At 41.2% G+C, this 13,676-nt stretch overlaps 1 protein-coding gene across 4 annotated transcripts in view; it reads right to left on the reverse strand.

Moving 5' to 3' along the window:
- LOC114653860 (cadherin-7-like) overlaps positions 1-13,676 on the reverse strand; it is a 149,669-nt gene that overhangs the window by 62,171 nt on the left and 73,822 nt on the right. The gene's annotated exons all lie outside the window — the stretch shown is intronic.

Raw genomic sequence — 13,676 nt, forward strand, 5'->3', positions numbered from 1 at the left:
TGAAGAATTAAGGAAAAGGTTATAGGTCAGGTTTTTAGGACCATGGTAACACCAGCAATGATGTATGGACACGAGATGTGGTTAGTAAAGGGGGTGCAGGAGAAGAAGTTGGATGTGGCAGAAATGACAATGTTGACATGGATGTGTGGAGTTACAAAAAAGGACAGAATACAAAATGAGACCATCAGAGGTACAACAAAAGTGAGAGAGATATCTAAGAAAGTACTGGAAAGTAAGTTGAAGTGGTATGGACATGTGACGAGAAAAAGAGTGATGGGAATGGAAGTGCAGAGGAAGAGAGAAAGCAAGAGAGGGAATACCAGAGACTGATGGATTAAGTAAAAGAAGTTCTGAAGAAGAAAGGCCTTACTGAGGAGAAGGTGCAGGACTGAGTTGTTTGGAGAAGGTTCATCAAGCACATTGACCCCACATAGAAGTGGGAAAAAATGTATAGGAAATAAAATAAACAGGATTCTGAAAAAATTAATTCATGCATTTATTTCTAGTAGGATTGACTACAGCAATGTGGTGTGCATTGGATGTTCAAAGTGTTCTTTATACAGCCTCCAGTTAATTCAAAATGCTGCTGCAAGAATTATTACAAGAACAAGAAAATACGAACACATAACTCCAGTTCTTAAATCCTTACACTGGCTCTCGGTTAAGTTTAGGGCAGATTTGAAAATCCTCCTTTTAAATATAAAGACTTAAATGGCCGAGGTCCGGCTTACTTGTCTGAACTTATCATGACTTACAAACCAGAGTGCACATTAAGATCTCAAGATGGCCGTCTGCTTATAATTCCAAGTATTAATAAAATAACAGTTGGAGGTCGAGCTTTTAGTTACCAAGCCCCTAAACTGTGGAAGGGTCTACCTGCTACTATAAGAGATGCCCCTTCGGTCTCAGCTTTTAAATCCCCGCTGAAGACTCACTACTTCAGTTTAGCACACCCTGACTAGAGCTGCCGATTAACTGTACAGACTGCATCTCTGATGTTAGTCATTAGCACTAAAACATAAATAACATGATAGTTATAATTTGTTACTAGCCCTCACCTGTTCTGTTTCTCTTCTCGGTACTCAAATGTGGCACTCTGTGCCACGGCCCACCTGCCAAGTTGTTTTGCCTGCCTAAGGTAAAGTCATCCCTGATGGAGGATCACAGGAATCGTGAGGTAGAGAGGTCCTTTCATCGGATTGGCAGGCCCAGCACTGTTTCAGGTGTGGAATGGCCAAATGGTGGAGTTGCTTGATGGCTGAGGTCTCCAGGACTCTAAACAAATTCTAATTCATACTATGTGATATGATCTACTATTAAATTCTGCTCTGCACTTGAAAAAAATGTAGTTTTATACTGTATTGAGGATTTGTTCTGTTCTGTGTATTGTATTGACCCCCTTCTTTTTGACACCCACTTCAAGCCCAACCTACCTGTAAAGGGGTCTCTTTTTGAACTGCCTTTCCCAAGGTTTCTTCCAATTTTTTACCTACAAGGGATTTTTGGGAGTTTTTCCTTGTCTTCTTAGAATAGAATAGAATAGAATAGAATAGAATAGAATAGAATGCCTTTTATTGTCACTATACACATGTACAATGAGATTAAAAGCAGCTCCTTCAATGCAGACATATATGTAGAACACAACAAGTAAGTAAACAAATAAATAAATGGTGCAAAAAGTTGCAAAAAAAGAAAAAAAAGTTCTGTGACGCTATATACAAATGGAAATAATAATAACTAAATCGAGTTATTACACATCATTTAAATACTGGAAAGAATAAATAACTACAGTAATCCCTCGCTATATCGCGCTTCGCCTTTCGCGGCTTCACTCCATCGCGGATTTTATATGTAAGCATATTTAAATATATATCGCAGATTTTTCGCTGCTTCGCGGGTTTCTGAGGACAATGGGTCTTTTAATTTCTGGTACATGCTTCCTCAGTTGGTTTGCCCAATTGATTTCATACAAGGGACACTATTGGCAGATGGCTGAGAAGCTACCCAGCTTACTTTTCTCTGTCTCTTGCTCTGACTTTCTCTGATCCTGACGTAGGGGGATTGAGCAGGGGGGCTGTTCGCACACCTAGACGATACGGACGCTCGTCTAAAAATGCTGAAAGATTATCTTTACGTTGGTATCTTTTGTGCAGCTGCTTCCTGAAACGACATGCTGAACAGTGCTTCGCATACTTAAAAGCACGAAGGGCACGTATTGATTTTTTTATCTGTCTCTCTCTATCTCTCTCTATCTCTCTCTCTCTCTCTCTCTCTGCTCCTGACGGAGGGGGTGTGAGCTGCCGCCTTCAACAGCTTTGTGCCGCGGTGCTTCGCATACTCAAAAGCCAAACAGCCCTATTGATTTATTTGCTCCTTTGAAGAGGAAGATATGTTTGCATTCTTTTAATTGTGAGACAGAACTGTCATCTCTGTCTTGTCATGGAGCACAGTTTAAACTTTTGAAAAAGAGACAAATGTTTGTTTGCAGTGTTTGAATAATGTTCCTGTCTCTCTACAACCTCCTGTGTTTCTGCGCAAATCTGTGACCCAAGCATGACAATATAAAAATAACCATATAAACATATGGTTTCTACTTTGCAGATTTTCTTATTTCGCGGGTGGCTCTGGAACGCAACCCACGCGATGGAGGAGGGATTACTGTATTGCACTATTGGGTTATTGCACATAATTTAAATATTGCACAATAATGATGATCATGTGCAGTGAGTAGTGGATGTTGGACCCTGAGAGTAATGATATTGTACAGTATGCAGATATTACACAGTTGTTATCAGTACCATTTAGCTATTGGCTATTGCACAGTTGATGGATAGAAGGAAGTCCAGGGGTCGGGGGGTTAGACTGTGTAGTCAGTGCATGTGTGAGTTTAGAATGGTTATGGCTTTTGGGAAAAAACTGTTGTTGAGTCTGTTTGTCCTTGTTGTGATGCACCTGTAGCGCCTCCCTGAGGGCAGCAGGTCAAACAGATCAGAGCCAGGGTGGGAGCTGTCCTTAATGATGTTTTTTGCTCTGCTGAGGCAGCGGGAGATGTAAACGTCCATCAAGGAGGGAAGAGGGCAGCCGATGATCTTCTGTGCTGCCTTTACTACTCGCTGAAGTCTCTCCCTGTCTGCCATGGTGCAGCTGCCGTACCATACTGTGATACAGTACGTCAGCAGGATCTCAATGGACGAGCGGTAGAAGGTCAGTAGCAGGTTGGAGTCCAGGTTGTGCTTTCTGAGGACCCTCAGGAAGTGTAACCGCTTCTGAGCCTTCTTGATGACTGCTGTGATGTTGTCTGTCCAGGAGATGTCAGTGGAGATAAGGACGCCAAGAAACCGGAAGGAGTCAAGGCTGGGGGTCTGTAAAGAGGCAGGGCCTGTTAAAGCCCATTGCTGCACTTCTTGTGTGATTTTGGGCTGTACAAAAATAAATTGTATTGTATTGTATTGTATATAAAGGAAGAAGAAAGAAGAATTGGTGTAATGAAGGCCTCAAACTTCAAATCCCTTGGACTTCCAGTGTTATGGGGAAGACTTTGAATTTCAAGCCCAGAGGTTGTGGCTTCAAATCTCACAACTGACATTGTATGACCATCTGACTGTGCTCCAATTAGAATAATAAAAGAAATGTAAGCATTTGCATCTCAAATGTTGTTAGTCGTTGTGGAGAGGAGCATTAGACTAATAATGAGTAATAATTAAATTTCGCATTTGAACTTTTGTTTTTAATTGCTTTATTAGGCAAATCCTTTTGCCCTTATATTATCCATTTCCATTTTTGATCTTTTTTATTTTTGTTTACAAATTCTTTATTTATAAAGATTCTTTGTTGGCCTTGTCCTTTAAGCAAGATGTTTTATAGTTTCTTCTCCCTTGAATGATATTTTTTGTACATTTGGGATATTTTAAATTTAAAGCCCAAACCCCATTTGGGCATCTACAGGCCTTGACGTCTGCCTGTTGAGTTTGGGGTCAGGCTGCCTAAGGTGAAGTCTGCTTTTGGGTTCCAGAGCTGGTGAGTGCTGTCTGGTTTAGGATATTTTGAGACCTGCAGTCTTGTTTCATTTTATGTTTGTGTCACCTTTTTACTTTTTCAACTGAGAGATTTCAGATAAATGGCCAAGGCCAAAAAGAACTGTCAAACTGAACAGAAGTAAAGTGTATTCTGGGAAAGCAGAAACACAAAGTCAGATCTAGGAATGTTTTGTATAGCCAGTCTTTTTGCAGGTTAATACAGCTTTGTACTCCCATGGGAATCAACCTTGAGCTTGAGTGATAACTTTCTTGTGTTTTGAGAGTCTGCTCACTTTGTGCAAGAAAGGGGAAGAGAGTAGCTGCCTTTTAGAAGAGCTTTTTGAAAAACACTTTAGTTTTTCGGTTCACTTTTTTAGTTGAGTTTTAGTTCAGTTGGTGTTTTGTTGCCTTTCTGACATGTTGAGAAAAGCCACTGACATTTAAGTGGAGCTTTTCATCTGCTTAGATGCTGGACACTTTCCAAGGAGCTCCGTCTCTGCCAAGAAATCTGTCTTTTCACTTTTTGATTAAGGATGTATAATCAGTAACAAAGGAACTGGGCCATTTGGGAACATGAATCTGGGACTGCATAAAGACTACATGAATCCAGCAAGGTTGTCTAATTATTTGCAATGTTTGTATTTGCTGCTATTTGTTTTGATGCAAATAAATACATTTTGAAACGAAAGCTTAAATCATTATGTCTGTCTGATAAGTATTAGTGTAGCTGAGGGCCTAGATTGCCCATTCCTTGTCTAGCTGCAGTTTCTTTAGCACAAAGAATGCTTTGTGAAGTCTTCTGTTGGTGGTAGAGTGGGTTGAATTAATGGAGTAAAAATAAGGATATCCCCTGTCAGCATGCAGCCTACCATCAGAGGTTCTCTAGGGTTCAATATGTGGGGTGCAATACAGACAGTGACACAGGTAAGAGGTTACAGGTAACAGTTACATGACTGGTTCGGACATTTCTTCCTATCCACCATTAAGATAGAAACAAAAGAGGTTAGTTGGTAGTTTTCATGTTCAGTGCATGTAACAGGTGATCCAATAACGCAATAGAACTGTCATGTCTAAGCCAGGGTTCCTCCACTGGCTCGGATTCAAATACATCTATCTATATATATATACAGTAATTCACTAAGCCGCCAGCGAGCAAGACACCCATGGAGCACGCAGGACGGAGCCATGCCCACCAACTCTAAGACCATTGGATACGACGACAACTCGCAGAGCCACGCCCATCAACTCGGACGCAGCAACTCACAAAACAGGGCGTCATTTGCGTTCGTTTATGCTACACTCCACATGCACCTCTGAGCCACATTGACTTTTCATTATTCTTTTCGGTTACGACGCACGACCACGTCCACCATCGCAAACTGTTTTACACGCCATGGTCTTAGGGTTGGTGGACGGGTCTCCGTGAGTTGCTCTTGCGAGCAGGCACATAACCAGGCAGTGTGTATGCTTCGAGAACGAGGGTGGACGCGGCAGGACCATCTAAGAAGAAGCATGTTTGTCGCAGATGTGAATCGCTGTATGCAGCGTGTAAAACAGTTTGCGAGGGGTATCCCATAGTCTTACAGTTGGTGGGTGGGTCTCTGTGAGTTGCTCTTGCGAGCGGGCACATGACCAGGCAGTGTGTATGCTTCGAGTGCGAGGGTGGACGCGACAGGACCATCTTAGAAAAATCATGTTTGTCGCAGATGTGAATCGCTGTATGCAGCATGCGACGGTGGTGTTCCAATTGTCAGTCACGGACAATTGTATGTTGCCCTCTCCAGAGTTCCATCTTTTCATTCACCTACAGTCGTATACTCAAACCCACCCCATTTGGACAACTCTGTCTTTCAGGAAGTGTTCACCCATCAATACATAATTATGCGGCGTATGCTACGCTGCGGGTTGGCTAGTGTGTTATGTGTTATGTTAATGTGACTTTGGTGAACTATGTGCATTATTCTTGGTTTTTGAGTTTGTTTATGTATGTTATGGTCTGTATGTTTTGTGGGTAGTCCCCTAGGTGGCAGGGCCACCTGCCAATCACCTCCAAGAACTGCCCTCCACCCTATAAATCCAAAGGGTCTCCCATAGTTCCTGGTGGCTCATTTTGAACGTGCATGGGAGTGTTGAGTTTACTTGTGTTTAAGTGATTTAATGGATTTCTGGGTTTTTGACCACTTTGCTCTTCATTTTCATGATTCTTTGCATATCTGTATTGGGGCTTGTTTGCTTTGGATTGTCTTTGATATTACAACTCCTTTTTTGCCTTTTGTGTTCCAACAGAGATTTCATTCTTGTTACCAGCTGTTTTGTGAAGAATAAAACCTTTGTAAGGGACGGCTGGTAGCTCAGCCCAGCCGGGATGCCCTGAGGATAGAAGGATTGGGGAATGGAAGCTACTTTTGGACACTGCCTCCCCCAAAGCGCTAGATGGCAGCTTCCCTAAAGCTTAATAGTGCCCCAGATTCCCACAGGACATCATGGACTTTGGAGTTCAGTATCGCAGCCCTGCTGGGTACCGTGGCACCACCAGGGGAAGCTGTGAGAAGACCATGGGACTCTTATTTCCTACATAGCCCAGAACTACTATCAAGTCATGAGGATGGGAGTCCAGAAGTACTTACGGGCTAACGAGAAACTCAAGTTCACCATCTGACCTGGAAGTGCTGGCAAGTCACCTGGACGGAAGGACGGAAGCACTTCCTGGTCAAACCATATATAAAGGACTGCTGAAAACCCGGCAAGGGAGACAGAGTCAGGTGATTGGTGGATGAAGCTTGCTGGGTGGTGTGGAGGAGAACAGAATTATAATTATTCTGTTATTTGATTGTGTTATGGTGGCTGTGGTACTTAGGGAGCACTGTGCAAGAAGAAAACTGTGGTGCTTTTACCTGGTGTCCTGTGTGTCTGTCTGTTGGGTTTAAAGGGGCAACAGTGACACCTAGCGTTCACACCTTTTATTTTTAAAGACTCTGTGCTTACCGTATACTCTTAAAAATAAAAGTGCCAGAATGGTTCTTCAGGGCAATGCGATAGGGGAACTATTTTTGTTTTCCAAAACACCCATCCACATGTAGGTTCCAGAAAGAACTCTTTTTTATTTAGACCTGTAACAGGCTTTACACAATAAATACATGAGGTAGTAACAGAGTTGTGAAGTAGCAATGGGTTGTGATTTTAAAAGGACTCTTGATGCTCAAAAACACAGAGGTGGATAAGTTCAGTTTTTCAAAGCACAAAGAACCAAACTGATATGCAAAGAATCCTTCCCAGAATGAAATAGTGCTTTGTCAAGCAAAGGTTCAACAAGGGTCCACAGAACTGAGTAAAGAACCATAAAATGGCATTAAAGAAATTTTATTTTTCAGAGTGTCTTATTAGTCAGGCTTTTATGGTGATACCCACCTCTAGTGAGAATTTTTGGAAGTGTTTTTGGGACTACATGCTTTGGGACTCCTAGTTCACAACAAGATCATGTCTATTCACACTATTATGTAGCTGTGCTGTTTCAGCCAGGGTTCCACCCCTGGCTTGGGTTCCAAGGCTTATATCATGTCTTCTTTTGTTCATTTTTGTGCCATTTATGTATGTTAATTTGGCTTTTGTTGACTATTTGGGATTAGCAAAGTATCTATCTATCTATCTATCTATCTATCTATCTATCTATCTATCTATCTATCTATCTATCTATCTATCTATTTGCATTGTTCATCATTTCTGATCTTGTATTTACACTACCTGTGTTATGACCCATGTGTTTTGGGGTTGGTTCCCCCAATAGGCGGGAACACAAAAACTCACCAAAACTTCCTAGAGCATTCAAAATGAACCACGAGGAACTCCCCATAAATCCAGAGGGTCTTCTGCTGTTTGGATTTATTGGGTGGGACAGCATTTCCTGGCAGTTCATTTCAAATGCTCTAGGGCAGGGGTCGCCAACTCCGGTCCTGGAGGAACACTGTGACTGCAGGTTTTCATTCTCACCCCTTTCTTAATGAGTGACCTGCTTTTGCTGCTAATTAACTTCTTTCGAACTAATTTTAATTGATTTGCTCTTGAAGACACAGACCCCTTAATTGTTCCTTTTTCCTTAATTAGCAGCCAAACAATAATGAGATACAAAATGAACCAAAACAACTGGTGTCCATCATACAATATCTGAAAATATATGTTGGCTCACTCACTTCATACTTAATTTCTGTTTGTGTGCCATTTAAGGAAAGAAATGAAGCAATTCAGAGGAACGATGAAGAAATTCTGGGGAACAAATCTTAAAAAACAAGTCAATTAAAATGAATTCACAAGAACTTAATTAGCAGCACAAACAGGGCACTCATTAAAAAAAGGGTTAGAATGAAAACCTGCAGCCACGATGGTCCTCCATTACCGCAGTTGGCGACCCCTGCTCTAGGGAGGATTGGCGAGTTCTTGTATTTATCCTGTGCTTATGCTTTTTGAGTTCACTAGATGGTTGACCTCTGTGCTGTTTTTTTGACTTCACCTTAGGATTTCCATGTGTTTACCTTGCATTTTTAGGCAACTGCATTTTACCATTGTATTCTACTGAGCTTCATTGTGCGACAGAGCAATTTTGTGAAGAATAAAACCTTTTTATTTTATTAAAGTTCTTGTGTTTGACACTTTCATCTAGCCAGGGTTTGTTTGTATATCCCCCTCTAGTAGGCAGTACTGGAGTTGCTTTTGCATTGTAATGTAATGCAGGACGTAGGGAATGGTGGAACTTGGACAGAGCGACAGAAGGCACAGTGGCGTAGCTCGAGTTCATGCCACTCGGGGTAGGGTGGTGCTTCAATTTGCCGCCCTCCAACATATCTGAATATGTTAACCTATTTAAACAGAAAATTAAAATGACATATAGAGATAAATTTTGCATAGATTTATTCATATATAGAGAAACAGCAATAATTTTTCACATATAATTATTTAAAAGCTAGAATATAGTACAGACAAGAATAAAGTACAGACGCACTGATAAGCCATGTTCTAATTATTAGAAAACCAGAACCAGAGTCGTGTACAAGTGATAGGTGGGGATGTTTTCTGCATAGAGCAAGAACGCATTCGGATTGATAACGAAACAAAATTATAAATTGTAAATTAGTTGTTTATTTTCCGAGAAATTATTATCAGTGTTTATGTTTATTTTTGTTATTGCCTCATAAATTTCAACTGCTGTGTCTGATGCCGTCACAGAAGGACAGTCTGAAAATTATTTTTGAAGCATTTGTGAATAAAAATCAGAGAATTTTACTTTTTTCATTCATTAGTGATATTTTTCTGAACCCTGCTGCTTACACATGAATTGTAATTAGGCCAATAATGCCGTCCCCAAAAATGTGCCACCGAGGGCAGACCGCCTCATCCTAGCTACGCCACTGAGAGGACAGTACCCCTAGCTTGCTACAGTGCCATGGAGCAGGGAAGCTCAACCCTGCTGGGGCCTGTGGCCAGCACCAGGGGGCGTATGTAGAACGACTGAGCCCACCTCTGCAGGGCTGCCGTCACACCCGGAAGTGCAGCCAGAAGGAGATTGTGGAACACCTGAGTGCTTCCGGGTGCTCAATAAAACAGGACAGCTGTCACAACTCAAGAAGCCAGAGTTGGGAGGAGGTGGATGAAGTTTTGCAAGGAGCAGTGGAGGTGGATAGAGAAAAAGAGAGGCAGAGAGAAGCGTTTCCCACAGCTCAATAAAGGTGTTGTGTGCTAGACTTGGGCTCAGTGTCTGTTGTGTCTGGGGTTTGAGAAGCTGTACACCCCCTGGCTTTCAAAGCATCTATTTGGGACGTACATGCCTTAGCACCCCTAGTTCATCACAGTAGCTTTGTAGTTATAAAGCAGAAGGTTTTGATGTTTATTAAATGCTATGCTGCATGCAACCTACCTTCACCTACTATATTTTACACAAGACAGCATTTTACAGGGAGACAGACTCCTGCACCCCCATGTGGGTTAAAAAATGACTGACTGAATATTTTTAAAAGGACATTTGGGCTCAGACAGAGACTGCAGCTTTACAGTGGAGTTTAGATAAGTATGGAGGGAAGGATGGAGAATAAAGCAGCTCTCTCAGCCATCTGTTAGACAGTCGATACCTGTACCCTTCACTTGACCTGAATAAATATGATTGTCTTGCTGCTTCTCTTTTTAAAAAGTATGGAAAAAAGTACATTATCCCTATGATTTCCAGTACTGAAGGTCATTCTCATTGGTGTAAACAGTATAAAAAAAAAATCACGAGTGACAGACTGGATGCAAGAAAGTGCAATAAGATTGCATTAGCTTAGCCTTAGAAGAAGCTTACTAATAACGCTTAAGCATTGATCCTCTTTGAAATTAATTTATTTTCTTTATTTATTAATGCTGCATTCATTGGTGGCTTTTTTTGTTGATTGCTGGGATAGGAATCAGGAGGTTCTGCCCTACAGCGTATCCATCTTATAGGTTATCCTGATTTATCTGTTGCTCATTATTAAGTCAGTCACATGATCAGTTCAGGGAATACTGGTCATTAAGGGACTCCTTTTCTCGTACAACATATTTTAAATGAGGTCATTTAACAGGTAATGTAACTACTTTTATTTTATCAGTGACACTTCATTTTCCGGCTCTGAGTTGTTCTTCTCTGTATATGCCCTTGGTCACAAAGTGTGTGCTGCTTTGAGTAAGCAGAACAAAGGCGTTTTTATTAAACCTGATCATCTGGGCCAGTCGATTTATTTTGGAAATTTTATTTACTAATGGATATTGTGTGGGAAGAGCTGGCACCCCAGCTAGTGTGGACCCCACTCACTTATCATGCCAGGAGAACTTAATATGGGAAGGTCAGGGAAGGAATAACAGTATTTCACTTCTGTGCCAGGGCCTGGGTGTGGAAGGAATGTTACTGCGGGTGCAACAGGGCTGGCATTCTAAAAATCACTGAGCAGAGCATGGGGTTGGACTTGGGAAGAGGGAAGGACTGCACAGTGGGCAACTGCCTTCTATGGGCAGAGCACACCCCTTTACACTGTGTGGCGAGCCCCATTATGGACACCTGCAGGGCAGCATAGGAGTTGTGGTCCTATGGGCCTGCCCTGTCAAGTTCTCCGGTGGCCACCAGGGTGAGCTGTTGGAGAGTAACGTTACAAGGACCATTGTAGCCCTGCTGGACCAAAAAGTGATTCTTGGATGCAACTGATGAAATACTTCCGGGTCTGGAGTTAAAAGAGAGTCAAAGTTGGGAAGGAGCAAAGAGGGGGACTGTTTGTATTATCAGGCTGTGAAGTGCTGTCAAGTGCTGCGTGAGAGTTGCAACAACACTGAAGGAAGGAAGCCTGTAAAAGGTACACGTTCTTGTAAATAAAAGTAATGGATTTGAACCCGGAACTGTGTATGTGTGTACCATATATACTCACATTTAAGTTCTCCCGTGGATAAGTCGGGGCTTGATTTGACCATATAGTTTCCGGTATTTTATAATGTCGATTGTATAAGTCGAATGTGGAAAACTCACGCTAATGGTCCAAGAGATTATGATATGCTAACTCCCACGTGAGAGAGTAACCACGGAGCAAACTGACTTTTTATCTCTATGTATTGTGCCTACGTGACCACATGGTAATACCTGAAATATTCAGAAGCAACGTTTGTACTGATTTGTGTTTTTTGTATCTCACACCCTCATACACCTTTATTGTAAGAACATCCCTTATCTACGATGGAGCATTCGATCAGAAAAAATATGAAGCTGGTTTTAAATTAGAAGTCATTGAAGTGGTGAAAGAAATTGGTAAGTGCGCTGCTGCAGTCTGAGAAACTGATGCGAGATTGGAGGAGGCAAGAAGATGTAAAAAAAAAAAAATTAAGTGTCGCATTTTTGAACAGGCGTATAAGTCAGGGTCTGATTTTATGATCAATTTTTCAGGTTTCAAGACCCGACTTATATGCGAGCGTATACAGTAGTTGTGTGTAGGGTTTGGGCTGCTGGAATGCCCCCTAGTGGCCATAATCTTAAAATATTTACAATGATAGAAAAAGCACTCACCCCATAGGAAAGTTTTACATTTTATTATTATAGAACGTTTAACCCTAGTGGATGTAATTTGGCTTTTTTGATTCTGATCAACAGAAAAAAGTTTTTTTAAAGTCAACGCAAAAATAGATCTCAATTAATTACAGATATAAAACACAAAATATTTGACCTTGTAAGTATTCGCCCCTTCAAGTCAACATTTAGTACATTCTTAAAGGTGCCAGAGCGGTTCCTTAGAGTGGCGCCTTATGGGAACCATTTTTGGTTCCCAAAAGACCCATCCACATGAAGATTCCAGAAAGACTGTTGACTTACTTAGATCCATAACAGGCTCCATACAGTGAATAACCATGAATAGATAGTAACAAATTTGTGAAATACCAATGGGTCATGTTTTTAAAACGACTCTTACTGCATATAATAACACAGGCCAAGTCCAGGTTTTCTTAACACTAGAATTACCAGAGCCTACAAAAAAACTCGTAGATCCGTCCCACCTTAAATCGCTTCGCACCTCTCCATCAGCGTCTTTTGTCCTATTCTAAGATAGTAAGAATAAGAGTAGCTCACTTCTCAAAACGGACTCTTCTGGGGTAGAACCCATGAAGTTTTGATTACCAGTCAACAGTTGATACCATTGTGCCACCAAAGCGATCGTAGCAAATGCATGTCAATGTCGTACCCTAATGCGGGTTCTTTTTCTGCAGTTATAGTCTTGAATAGAAGCGCACTTGTTCTGTTATATTTGTACCTTTTGTGAAAGTGTTTATTTGATATTTAGACTTCAGGCTTCACACATTATACACTTCATGTCTACATTTTGTCAATTATTACTAAAACATGAAAAACGTTTCTGTTTTAACAATATGTTTACATAGACATGAAATGCATGTGTTCCAAATAACGATATAGTATTTATAAAAGGTGTTATTTTGCTTGACTTCTAACTCTATACAGCTCTAAGCAACTGAAACGCAGGTAAACAGACTTGAGCTGAGAAAACTGTGCGGCGGTGGGGGAATGTAATAGCAGGCTGCTTGCTGCTTATTGACACATTTACAGGACAAAAGACGCTGATGGAGAGATGCAAAGTGATTTAAGGTGGGATGGATCTACGAGTTTTTTCGTAGGCTTTGGTAATTCTAGTGTTAATTTTGTAGTGTCCTACTAGGAAGCCTACCACACATGAAATGGATAAAAATGTGTACAAATTTTTGTCATGCAGAAAATTAGGATGACTTTCAAGGGGATCAAATACTTTTGCCCGCCACTGTATTTCAGCTAGGGTGGAGAAAGACAGCACTTCAAACTGAGTCAGGACAGAAGAGCAAGTCACATGGGACAGATGGGTCAAGAGCTGCCGGTGCAATGTAAGCTCTGATAACAACCACCTTGTCCACAAAGAATCTAAGGACGTTTTCGAAAGTTGACATCATAGCATACAGGAAAAACAGAAGTAATGACAGTATTAATGATGTTAAACAAAACTCCTACATTGCTAATTTAATTAAAACATTTTATGATGTATGACCTTAAATCCATCCCTCTGGATGAAGGCATCCCATACAAGTGCAAACATTTTTGTTTCGGTCTCAGTCATTGCTTTTCAATGTTTTGTTGTCTCC

The sequence above is a fragment of the Erpetoichthys calabaricus genome, chromosome 6, assembly GCF_900747795.2.
Source record: "Erpetoichthys calabaricus chromosome 6, fErpCal1.3, whole genome shotgun sequence".
Lineage (NCBI taxonomy): Eukaryota > Metazoa > Chordata > Cladistia > Polypteriformes > Polypteridae > Erpetoichthys > Erpetoichthys calabaricus.